Here is an 11,214-nt window from a genome sequence, read left to right as displayed (position 1 = left end):
TGCCAGGTTTTTTTTTTTTTTTTGGCTTTGTGCCTTTTTGCCACTGTTTTCTTTGGCTTTGTGCCTTTTTGCCACTGTTTTTTTTTTTTTTTTTTTTTTTTTTTGTGCTGTGATTTGTATTTTTTGGAGACAGTGCTCTAGGCCATTGTTGCTCAAAGACATGCCTGGAATTTAAGCAGCATTAAACCTGTACAGGCGCAGAATGATTATGGATATAAGCTGTGAACTTTACATCTTACATTACATCAAGACTGCCTGCCCTGAAGAAACTATGGGATACACTGTGCATTTGTGCTCACGATGGATGTGTAAGGAAGCATGTTGGGTGTTTAAAATGAAAGCTCGTGCCTGCATCCCACCAGCTTGTCTGAAAGGATCAGAGGCGGTTGGTGGCGTGGACTCTAGTGGTCTTCACAGTGACCAGTGAGCTTCTTCTCTCATTGACGCACTGACAAGCCACTGTTCTGTTTTAGTCCGCAAACACAGAGCCACACATCACAACAACAATTATTTATGCAGATTGTGTAACTGAGTGTTTGTCTGGGGTTCTCCTGCACTTGCTGCCTTTAGCTACCATATTGTGTTCATGCACTTTGCTAGGATGCACTGGAGAATCACTTGTGTATTTAAAGGCACAGTCCGGCCAGAAATGACAATTCTATCATTTACTTATCTTCATGTCGATCTAATCCTATATGGAAGCTCATGTCCACCACGGAATAAAATATAAAAAATGAAATTGCAACTATTTTCTCACAGGTACGAGTTTATATCTCACAGTTTAGTTTTTTTTTTCACAATTTAAAGTTCAAATATTACATCTCGGAATTCTGACTTTTCCTCTCAGAATTCAGATTTTACTTTTTTATGGAATTTTTACACCTGACATGACACCTTTAGACTATATATATATATATATATATATATATTCTGTGGCTGAAATAAGTTTCTATACAAAGCTGTAGGATTTACTTACACACACAAATGCTTTGGAGGACATTGGGACACAAAAGGCACTGGAACCCATTGACTTCCAACAAACCCATTGACTGGACTGGATATTCCATAGAAGAAAGGAACATCATACAATTTCTGAATAACATGAGGGTGAGCAAATAATGACTGAATATTCATTTTTGAGTGAACTTTCCCTTCTGAACATGAAAAGAAAAGAGGTAATCAATTTAAGTATCCGAGAGTCTGGCAGGTGGCAGTAATGCACCATTGATCATCATTACATCCCTCTTCCATTTTTACTCAAAAGGCCTTTCTTCACGTTTTTTTTTTTCACTGTAGGGAAGTTTTACGAAGAGTGTCTGGAATTCATTTTTATCACATTACATTTACATTACACACAATGCAGTGTTCATCTATTTCTTTCATATTGCTCATTGTATTGTAAATAGTTTGTGTTTGTTTCACCCAAATGGTTTTTAAGTAAGGATTGATGATATATTTTAAATTCAGTCATCTTGAGGTTTTAGGTGTAGGGTGCTGAGGGACTGAGGCGTTGTCTGCAATGTTCACTTTTTCTTTGAGAAGCAACCTCTTTAAAAATGTATGTGTAATATTATCAGATTTTTGATAACACTTTACAAAAATATTCAATATGTTAACATTAGTTAATGCCTTATGGTATCACAACAATTTTTACAGCATTTATGTATCTAGTTTGATGTTAATTCACAAAACAATGTTAACATAATTGTTTATTGTTAATTCATTGTACCTTAATAAAACAAAAAAAAAATGGTATCAGTACATGTAAACTTCATTAATAAATGCTGTAAAGGTATTGTTAGTGTATAGTTCATGTTAGCTAACTGTATTGTACACTATTGTAAACTGTTACTGGATGAACAGGATGTCATAAAGTACAGAAGTCTGAATTAAAATTGTAATGATGCTGAATAAATGATGCCAGTTTCTGAGAACTGAATGTTGTGAGCTGTTTTTGTGTTCAGTTATTTGTCATGTGCTTGTTGGTCACTAAATCTTTTACTTACTTGGTATGTTTTGTCAGCATTGGCTTGTGCTTGTTTAGAATTAGATGAATAATTGTAATTATAATTAAATAGTATGTTGAGGCACATCCCACTTCAGGTCAGATATGTAACCCTGGACCACAAAACCAGTCATAAGGGTCAATTTTTTTCGAAATTGAGATTTATACATCATCTGAAAGCTGAATAAATAAGCTTTCCATTGATGTATGGTTTGTTAGGAAAGGACAATATTTGGTCGAGATACAACTATTTGAAAATCTGGAATCTGAGGGTGCAAAAAGAATCAAAATATTGAGAAAATCACCTTTAAAGTTGTCCAAATTAAGTTCTTAGCAATGCATATTACTAAACAAAAATTACGTTTTGATATATTTACGGTAGGAAATTTACAAAATATCTTCATGGAACATGATCTTTACTTAATATCCTAATGATTTTTGCCATAAAAGAAAAATCAATCATTTTGACCCATACAGTGTGTTTTTGGCTATTGCTACAAATATACCCCAGCGACTTAAGACTGGTTTTGTGTTCCAGGGTCACATATAGTGACTTGTGAATGTAATATGGACCCCCGGCATGCTTGACACAGGCAACCTGCATATCACCTATAGCAGGGATTCCCAAACTTTTTGTCAGCCGAACCCCTTTGGCATAAAATATGTAGTGGGCATACCCCCTGAGATTTTAATTTAATATTTAATATTCATAGTTCTTTCATGTCAGTTAATGGTCTCATGACATGCAGGTAAATAAAATATGTTCACTTTCATGGGAACTTCGAACTGCGTCCTCTAGGGGTCGCTCGCTGGCCAACGAGTTGGTGTTTTTTCAATGTATGCTTCAGACACGGGTCACAACGAGGCGTTCCCCCCATAGCGACCCCTAGAGGACGCAGTGTCTCGTTCCCTACTCAGGGAACCATGGTTACATAAGTAACCTGAGACGTTTTCTTTAAAAAAAAAAATTTTTTAGTAATTGTTTTATTTTTAATGTTATTTGTTTATTTATTTATTACATTTTTAAGATTGAATTAATTGACCCCAATGAGTTCATGAAATCCATCAAGGTGTTGTAACTGTAAACCATCACTTCTGGCCAAGATATCTATAATCCACAATAACGCTTCCTCCAGTGAAAAAGTCCATCCCCTGTTGTTCTCTCACATAAAAATCCACCCACATATTTGTTTAGAACTGTTTTGACTTGTAAACGGTGCTTGGTCTGTGCGGATTTCTCTCCTGATTCAGACAAGATAACTTTGAGAAAACAATATTATGGATAGAGGACTCGTAAGCAAATGGTTTGAAGTTAAAAATGCATTAATGGAGTGGAGTGGTGTGGATTATTGTGGTGTTTTTATCAGCTGTTTGGACTCTCATTCTGATGGCACCCATTCACTGCAGAGCATCCATTGCTGAGCAACTGATGAAATGCTACATTTCTCCAAATCTGATAAAGAAACAAACTCATCTACATCTTGGATGACCTGAGGGCAGTGGCGTGCACAGACCTCCTGAGGGGCAGCGGACAAGCGTTTTTCCCCACAGCACTGACGGGAGTCAACAGATCAATTATAATACTAAATGTTACTAGACGTGTGAACTTGTAAACCCACCCCGTTCTATTATATGACTCAAATAGAACAAGGAACAACAAGAAAGTTGATTTAAAAGATTTCTATTCAAAATCAATTCCAATCATATGACCACATAATTCAGTATATCATATTCAACACGGGAAAAAAAAGGAAAATAGAACAGAAAAATAAATAAATAAATCACAACAATTTTAATTCCAGGCCCAGGAACATTTACCTTTTATATAACTTACAACAATAAATGAGTGACAAATAAATCAGCAAATAATTAATAAATTGTCTGATTGGTAAAAAAATTGCATACGATCATTAAGGACCTCCAAAAAAGCAGTTTGGGCCTTTTCAACTACTACTAATGTCGCTTTAGGAATGTCTCTAGCACAAAGTTTAGCATTTTCCTCAAACCATTTTTTCTGCCAGGCTACAGTGTCCACAAATACCCTTTTAAGTGAATCAATTGCTTGAGAAAATATAGTTAAATCATTTGCTTGGTTCCCTGAACCAATCAGAGGGACACCAAGAAATGGTTGTTCTAAACCTGTGTCATCGTCTAATAAAGACCGCTCCACATTCTGAGGAGTAGAAGGGCTATCATGAAATGGTCCCAGACTGCTATCATCTCCAGATCCAGTAAAATTTATAAGAGGAGAACAGGGTTCCATAATTACACAAATAATCACAATAGCCGAATAAACACACAACATCTGAAGGTCCCTGTTCGGGCATCACTTCTGAGACGGTATTTGAACGTAAAAGATTGGGTTCGGGCGCCAGGGGTAAAAACCACCACAATTATTGAATTAAATCCATCATTAGAGACACTACATAAGGATGACACTATCAATTCTATTATATGAATCAAATAGAACAAGGAACAACAAGAAAGTTGATTTAAAAGTAAAAAAAATAAGAATGTAAAGAGGGAAAAAAAAGTTCCTTTTTAATTAATTCCCCTATACAAATATTGGAGTTTTTTAAAGAGAAAACTACATGATTAAACAGTGGTGTGCAGTGACTTTTATTCTGAATGTAGGACAGTTGGGTTTAAGTTCACCCGGCAATTAACATTCTGTCCTCATTTATTCACCCATAAGAATTTCTTTCTTCTGTGGAACATGAAATTAGTGCTGTTTCTTCTTTGTGTTCCACAGAAGAAAGTCACACATGCTTAGAGCAACATGATGGTGTCAAAACATTGCCAAACTCGTCACATTGTTTGCCTTTCTCAATTCGGTCCACTGTGCTATGAGATATGCGATAAGACTTTGCAATATAAAACAATGGGAAAGTTCACCTGCAGGGGTGTGAGAGACGCTGATAGACTGGTTCTGCTTTTTTCTTCGGGAGCTTGTCGCTTCAACATCCTGGTGAGAAAGATTATTTTCCAAGGTTAAATAAAAACACCTGCTTTATGGTAAATGCATGGCTGAATTTGAATATTTGAAATGGGTTCTTCAAAATAAACAGAGTAAAAATATTGGTTAGGCAGAAACCTGTGGTTCATGGTGCAAGTGACCTAATAAGAATGTAACTTTAACTGATGCAGTTATTTTGTGACGTTATGTGACGTGATGTGAAATCGAACTAGAAATGCCTACTATGAAATTTTATATATTTTAGGGTCCAAACATCTATTTCGGCTTCTTTATTATAAGAGTCATTATTCTTTAGTTAGTCACTATTTCAGTACTTGTATTTCCTGAAATCCTAAAACTACAAAATGTTTCCTCTTTAGAAGCCCTTCCTTTTACCACAGCACATCTCCTCCCCACAACGATACTGCATCATTTATTTCAACACATGCAGGTGCTGTTCGGTTCTCCACATTAGTCATGCATATAATGTTGTCATTCAGTAGTAAACAAATGAGGAATACATTAGCTACTGTAATAGCCAGTAACATAATATAAATCCACACATTTTTTACAGTGCACTTTTCCTAATGTCCCATATATATCCACTTGTGGGATTCATCATTCAAAACGTTTCTATCTTTTTATTCTGTCACGGTGATCTGCATGCCTTTGTCCATATGAGGGATTTCCTGGAGCGTCATCAGTTCTATTACTTCTGTAATGCATAAATGGATTTTACGCGTGAGGGCGCCCTCTGGCATCCAGTATGAATGAAACGGACATTACATGTGTTTATAGCAGTGTTTCCCAATCTTTTTTTTTAGCCACGGCACAGTTTTGATTAGTAAAAAATCCCACGGCACACCGATAAGCACTGAAGTATAGCAAAATTGCACTGCTTCAAATGGCATATTAAAACTGGATATTATATTAAAAGTAGTACTCACATTTAACGTGAAACTTGAGCTTAAGTAAGGTAGGAACAGAAGGTCATAGGTAGCTTTATGTTGTTGGTGATGATAAAACATATTTACATATATCATTGCTGTTGGGCGGAAACCTTTTATGTCCAAAACCACTACCACTTTCAGGAAATGTAAAAACAAAAAAAGTTTTATTTTTAAAAATTTTTTTTTTTAATAATTAAACACCACATTGTCAGAGTTGGTATTGTGGCTTTATATATGATCAGACACTTGCATGTGCCATTATAATAACATTTTATGAAAATCAAGCTCAAATTAAGTTATGAGATATTTGACAATATGTGTTTTGTCTGTCATTAACGGCTGCATCTGAGGCAGTAGCCAAAGTGTATCGCATTATGTTTTCATGAACTTACAGGTCATAAAGTTTATTGTAGCTGTATAGGCGCTCAGTTTTTGTTGTTGAATACATAATTTTCCACAGCACACCTGACAACCTGTCACATTACATTTTCTTACAACATTTCAGCTGAATATTATTATAAATATTAACTAGATGATGTCACGATTCACTGGGAGGAACGAGGAGACGCAAGAGAATACTTCAACTAGAATTTAATCCAACAAGCCAAGGGATACACACACTGGAACTTAAGAATGACATAACAGCAGACGAAGACTCAGGCAAACACAGGGTTTAAATGCAAGGGGCAAACGAAATAATTAATCAAACACAGCTGAATACAAATTAACACAATGAGGTACATGAAGTTAGTGCTGTTCCCTTTCTCGTGTCTGGGCACGAAGCACGCTGAGGTGGCTTTCGTGGATGAGTAATGCTCCCATTGCGGGAGTATGACCATCTCGGAGTTGCGGACCAGACTCCGTTACCTGCAAAAGGGCGGAGTGCCCGTGCCACTGCCTAGATCTGGGCTTCCCTCTGGTGGCAGCCGGGGGCGCCCTGTTTCTGTTAGTGGCCGGACTGGTCTTACGGTTATGGTGAGGAATTCCCCTCCGGGGACTCCCCATCCCGCCGGCAGTTCGAAATCAGTGGAGCTCTCGAAAGAGCAGGCTGGACCCTCCTGGGTGGTACCACCTGTTTCTTCCGAGGCTCCCCCCGACGATCGGATGTCGATTGCAGCATCGGAGGGTGAGCCAGACTTTTCTTCTCGGGGTGGCTCGCGCTGGTTCTCAGGGCCCCACCCCAGTGCCTTTCTTCCCGGAGGTGCATGATGAGCTCACTGGGTCATGGACGGCACCTTTCACTGCCAGAAACCGCCCCAATGGCTCATCCTCCCTCACCACCCTTGATGGGGGTCCAGAGCGGGGGTACACGGGAGTTCCCCAGGTGGAGCGGTCGGTTGCGATGCAATTGTGTCCAAATGCCGCTACCACTTGGCGGGGCAAACCGTTGCTCCCCTCCCGGGCCTGTAGACACTCGTCGGCTCTGATCGGCAGTGCTTATACGGCCTGTAGAGAAGCTGCTTCCACCTTACACGCTTCGGTGTTGTTGCAAGTGCACCAGTTCCCCGCCCGTCCAGGCCCCCGCCAAACCTGGTGGTAAGCAAAAGAACAAGAGGCCCTGAGACGGGCAACCTAGAGATGGAGGGACCTGTTCTTCGGGAGATGGTGAACGCACCACTCCCTCCCCCGGAGGAGTCGGGAGGACGAACCAACGGACTACCCACGCACCCTCTGCTCGAACGCAGGTCAGTGTTACACACACCCAGACCCCGCCTCGGATCGGCTACGAGATGCCCGGGCCGGGTCCCTGCGTTCTTCCGCGCTGCCCCACTACGGGTACGCCTGTAGTTCCATTGATGCCACTTGCACGGTGCCTGGGAGCCTGGCTAGAGCTACCCAGCCCGTCTCAATGGTTTCTTCGAACCGTCAGGCTCGGCTATGCGATTTAGTTGGCCCGGTGCCCTCCCAAGTTCAGGGGCGTCCACTTTACTTCAGTGAAAGCAGCAGATGCCCCTGTCTTGCGTGCAGAGATCGCAGTTCTGCTGGCGAAGGACGCGATAGAGCCGGTTCCTCCTGCCGATATGAGGACGGGGTTTTACAGCCCTTACTTCATTGTACCCAAGAAAGGCGGTGGGTTGAGACCCATCTTGGATCTGCACGACTTGAACCGGGCCCTTCACAGGCTCCCGGTCAAGATGCTCACGGTGATGCAGTTGGTGTTGAACTGCTTGAATACATTCAAGAGCAGGATTGCGGTCCCACTGAAACAATTTCAGAGGCTCCTGGGGCATATGGCAGCTACGGCGGCAGTCACGCCGCTGGGGCTGCTCCATATGAGACCGCTTCTATTCTTAACCGTTTTAAATTCATTTTAAACCTCTTAAATCAATTTTTTAATCATTTTCAAAGTTTTTAAATTCCTTGTTTTATTGTTGTGATTATTTTTTTCTTTTCTTTTATGTAAAGCACTTTGAATTACCATTGTGTAGTAAATGTGCTATATAAATAAACTTGCCTTGCCTAGAAATGCCTACTATGAAATGTTGTATATTTTAGGGTCCAAACATCTATTTCTGCTTCTTTATTATAAGAGTCATTATTCTTTAGTTAGTAACTATTTCAGTACTTGTATTTCCTGAAATCCTAAAACTAGAAAAGGTTTCCTCTGAAGAAGCCCTTCCTTTTACCACAGCACATCTCCTCCCCACAACGATACTGCATCATTTATTTCAACACATTCAGGTGCTATTGTGTTCTCCACATTAGTCATGCATAGTTTGAAATGTTAACTTTCTGTGCGTGATCACATGACACTGTCTGTGAAATTACTTACCTTCTGTGGAAAAATGGAAAAATGGGTGTGAATGACTCAAAAAAGTGTCCTTACATAATAAAACTTCTTGCTATTACAGTTTTTACGATTGTTTACACACTAAAATAAAAATGTCCACACAATTTGTGCTTGGTAATTTTATAGTAGGCCAATTTGTGTACATTCTCCCTATATCTCAAACTAATCATGAAGAATGTTGTGGGTTTGTCACTATTTTTTTTTTTTTTTTTTTTTTTTCATCTAAATTATCCCTTACATAACAATGTGTGGCCAAAAATCTAGCACATGCTATTTCCTAAAATTAGTTTTTGTACAAATGTGTTTTTTATTTATCACAGCAGTGTGAAACTGGCTGCAATAGTGTCTGATCATTGAGGACTGTGTTGGTTAAATAAACTAATAGCATTTTCACAAATATGTGTATGTTTTGACTGAAGGGTGTCCTTTTGCAAACAATCTAGGAATTATGCAAATTGAGTTTGGTGTTTGGATAATTGTGCTTATATTGTGAAAAAAAGAATCCGGTTTTCAAAATTGCGTGTAAACAATTGAAAAAAACTGTAAATACATAGAATATTTATGGCAGCTTGAACAAAGAAAATTAAAAACTGCTTTGAAACAGAATTTTTTTTTCACTTCTATAGGTTATAATTTTTAAGTTAATGGATGTTAAATTACAGAAAGTGTATCAACTCAATCATCAAATTCTCATTTGTTATATTAAAAATATAGATATAAAAATATCTGAAAATTACAAGAAAAGTAACTATAAGTGATAACATAAACCGGTGATACAGCAACTAAACCAGCAAATAGGGAAAAATGCAGCAGCATAATTAATTCATGCCACATTGAATGTTGGGAACGTAAGCACATGGTACTACATCACTCTATCACAGTTCATTACTGCAATGAAAACACAGATAATGTTGTCATTCAGTAGTAAACAAATGAGGAATACATTAGTTACTGTAATAGCCAGTAACATAATATAAATCCACACATTTTTTACAGTGTACTTTTCCTAATGTCCCATATATATCCACTGGTGGGGATCAAATAAGGACTGCTAAGGTAAAATATATAAATAATGGTCTAAAAATAGGCTCCCTTTGCGTGTGCTAACTTGCCCAGCCTGTTCTGTGCTCATGAAGCGTGCAGTAATGTGTAAAGCTAGCAGACAAGCACTCTGATAACACAGGCTATCATTATTGGAAATTAGATGTGTCTTGAGTCAGAATATTTCTCTTCATTTACTGTTCAACACTGTTGCCAAAGAATATAATTAATGTCTTATTACCTAATTGCTTATTACACATCTCCTGTAGGCAACAACTGTATGTTTTACTTAAATTAATTAACACTGTAGAATGCTATAATATATAGAACTAAACACAAACACTTACATAAACTTTAAAATGGAAGTGTGCTAAAAAGGTGTAACTATTCCATTTATAGTTTAGTCAATATGCCTCATGTGTCACAGTACAGAAGGAGACCAGGGACGGAGAGGTAAAGTAAACTGAGCTTTATTGAACAGGTGCTGGGAGAGGGAGAGAGATATGGAGAGCAAACGGGTTAGAGCAACAGTCTAATGAATGGAAGGGATCGGGCTCACGTGATGACAGGTTCCTTTGTGGATTGGGCTGAAGAGGATGGCACAGAGACAGGACGGTATCAGGATGGAGTCCGGGTTCAGTGAGTCAGGTAAGGAGTAGCGTAGTGAACTGTAGATCGGACGGTTAGTGACTGAAAGGAGCGTGCTTTTGAAGGTGGCTTGATTGGTGGCAGCAAGTGCAGGTGATCAGAATCCAGGTGAGTGAGATCTGGTGAGATTGGTGATTGTGAATGTGAACTGGTGTGAGTTGAGGAGGATTCTGGGATATGGAGTCCAGAGCTGGTGACAGATGACAGATACTCCCTGATGAGGCCATGGCGGATCAGGGGCCTCGGGAGGCCACGGCGGATCAGGGGCCTCGGGAGGCCATGCCGGATCCTCCGTGGCCTTGGCTGGCTCGGCCACGGGTATATGGCCGCCCCCCCAAAACTTTCTTGGGGAAATCTAAGAATCCTGGGGGTCGCTCTGGAGGAGCGGGCACTTGAGGGCTGAACGGAACCAGCGGAGGCGATGGAGGCTCAGAGCAGCGTGTTAGCGCGGTTTCTGGGGTGAGGAGCGGGCTGGAGCCGACACTGGAGCGAGCTCTGGGGCTGGAGCCGACACTGGATCAGGAGCCCTTCCCGGGCTTGACAGGGGATCAGGAGCCCTTCTCGGGGCTGAACTGGACATCAGGAGCCCTTCCCGGGGCTTGGAGCCCTTCTCGGGGCTGAAACTGGGGATCAGGAGCCCTCCCGGGGCTTAACTGGGGATCAGGAGCCCCCCTGACGGGGGATCAGGAGCCCCCCCGGGGCCTGACTGGGGATCAGAAGCCTGTCCTGAGCCTAACTGGGGATCAGGAGCCCATCCTGAGCTTAACTGTGGACCAGGAACCCTCCGTGGGCTATACTCCGGATCAGGAGCCCATCCTGGGCT

The sequence above is a fragment of the Sinocyclocheilus anshuiensis genome, unplaced genomic scaffold (genome assembly GCF_001515605.1).
Source record: "Sinocyclocheilus anshuiensis isolate Anshui unplaced genomic scaffold, SAMN03320099.WGS_v1.1 scaffold1137, whole genome shotgun sequence".
Taxonomy (NCBI): Eukaryota; Metazoa; Chordata; class Actinopteri; order Cypriniformes; family Cyprinidae; genus Sinocyclocheilus; species Sinocyclocheilus anshuiensis.
This window is presented reverse-complemented; position numbering follows the sequence as displayed.